Source organism: Poecilia formosa, unplaced genomic scaffold (assembly GCF_000485575.1).
Source record: "Poecilia formosa unplaced genomic scaffold, Poecilia_formosa-5.1.2 Scaffold138, whole genome shotgun sequence".
Taxonomy (NCBI): domain Eukaryota; kingdom Metazoa; phylum Chordata; class Actinopteri; order Cyprinodontiformes; family Poeciliidae; genus Poecilia; species Poecilia formosa.
In genome coordinates, this window is record NW_006800077.1 from 678383 (window position 1) to 680810 (window position 2428).

Below are 2428 nucleotides of genomic sequence, written 5' to 3' on the forward strand. Positions count from 1 at the left end.
CATCAACACTCTTCTTAACTGAGCCAAGCATGGTGTTCGTGGCTTTTGATGTTCTTGGTTCTTTTGTGACCTCTTGGATTATTCATTCACGTCCTCCTGAAGTAATTTTGGTAGGCTGGTCAGTCTTGGGGTAATTCACCACTGATCCATGTTTTCTCATTTTGTGGATATTGGACTCTAGTTGGAGTTTCAATATTTAAAAATCATTCTATAACTTTCCCTGTCCCCTTTCCATACAAATAGATGTCAATTACTTTTTTATTATCCATCTTTGAATATGAATCAGGACAACATGTTATTATTTAATATCCCTTTGCCTACTTCCTATTGTTCTATTTATGATCTTTTGAGTTTACAGATTTGAAAGTGTGGTCAGTGAAACAGCACCAAAAATGTGGATAAATATCTTGTGAGATTTAAAAATGTGTTTTATTTTATTGGGCACAGACATTTCAGATGTTACACAATATTTATTTTATCATTTTAGGTTTGTTTTTTGTTTTTTTGCAATGTTTGTTAGTTCTACTGACTTCATATATTTTACTACCAAACGTCAATAGATTTTTGTAAATTTTAGCCATCATCAAGTATAAAATAAATCTAAGCCTAGGGGATGGACCAGTGATGGATGACAGTGGGTGAGGAGTTAGTTCATTCTGTAACCGGCTTTTTCCATCTCAGCCGATGTCTTTGTCCAAGATACTTTACCCGCATTGCATGCTGGTGGTGGTCAAAGGGCTTAGTGGTGCTGATTCTGGTAGCCTCGCATTCAGACAATGCAGCTATAGCTACAATGTAGCTTACTATTATGTTGTGTAAAGCAGTTTGGAGTCCTCTGGACTAGATGAAGTGCTATACAAGTACAGACCTTTTAGCATTTATAGGAAGTTCTTCAACTAGCTCTATGGGTACTTCGCTTCCAACAGTCTGCCACGAAAGAAAGAAAAAAAAAATATGGGTTTAGTTTTCTGAAAGTCATGTGACAAATTCAAGAAATATTTTTGGTTTCTCATGGTTTCCTTTCCTTTTAAAGAGCTACATCATTCAGCAGAATTCACTGTGACAGTCCAGGAAATGGTTTGTTGCCTGGGGGTGATCTGCTACCATAGAGGGATCACAACAATCTAACTGCTTTCGTAATAATGTGAAATTCCTTCAGATTCCAGGCAGATTTTGAATTATTTTTTTTTAATATTGTACCTGTTCTATCCGTCAGCTGCTCACTGAGGCCTGTTTCTCACTGGGAAAACATCAGACATCTCCCTGTTTCTCTTCTCGGGAATCATCTCCTCACCATCACTCTTGGCCTCTTTAGACACTTTCCATTACTGCTATAGTTTAAGTCAGAAGCAATTAACTTGAGGCAACTGTTAAACTAAAACACCTGCAATACTTGTGGGGTGGGGGGTTTAATCAAACATCAATCATTATTACACATCCATGACTCTAATAGGGCTGTCTGCAAAGAAACACTGAAATAATCTGGACTGCAACAAATGTGGAGAGGAAGAGATCAGATAGAGACTGGAGTGGAGTGACTGAGTTTAAGGTATTGATCTGACTCATTCTTTGATAAATATAACACCACCAAAGTATGTTGCAGCATGATGTAACATACTTTGGTGTTTTCCGTGCAAACAGAACTGTTTCCAATACAGCATTGGAGGTGGAGGCTTAGAAACTGAGGTGCAAGTAAATCTGCTTCAATTCTGTGGGCTCAACTAAAGACTAGTTGGCGACAATAAGGTCTACAGGTGTCCGTTTTTTCTACTTGAGCTCGACAATCATCATCTGACTGCTTGTGCAGTCACTGATGGCGTTGGAGTGTCGACCAGATCATCTGTTCGTCTTTAGAGGGAGTACTGGTGGTGTGGTAACAACATGCAGCACCCAGAACATGGGAGGGACAAAAATGCCTGGTTGAACTAATTGTTAAATTTATCCATCTGGCCTCTAAAGCCAGAACCCCAGAGAAATGAGTTAAAGGGTCTTCATGTGGAACTTCAGAGGTTACTGGAGCAGCGTTGGTGAACCGTCCGAGGCCGGAGAAGCCTAAAGGCAGGAGATCTGCTTCTCCAACATCAGTCTTTGGATTGAGTCTGGAGAGCAGAGCAGTGAGCGGTTCAATGTTTGAAGGGAGGTCAAAGAAAGGTCTGTGAGTCAAGAGAGAGATGAAAAGAAGCAAAGCTCTGGAAAGGTGTGATGACGGCGATTGATAGAAGTTGGGATGTACATCTCTGTCTTGTGCCAGGGAGAGGAGATGTGGAGCTCAGAGGAGGGTTGTTACTTGGTCACTTGGTCAAACTATATTAAAAGACTACATGACATGAAATGTTAAATATTAAATCGAGTTGTCATCAGAAAATGTGGGCAATGTAAGAAACATAATTTTGAAATGTTTTTAACCTTAGAGTAAATGGACCATCTG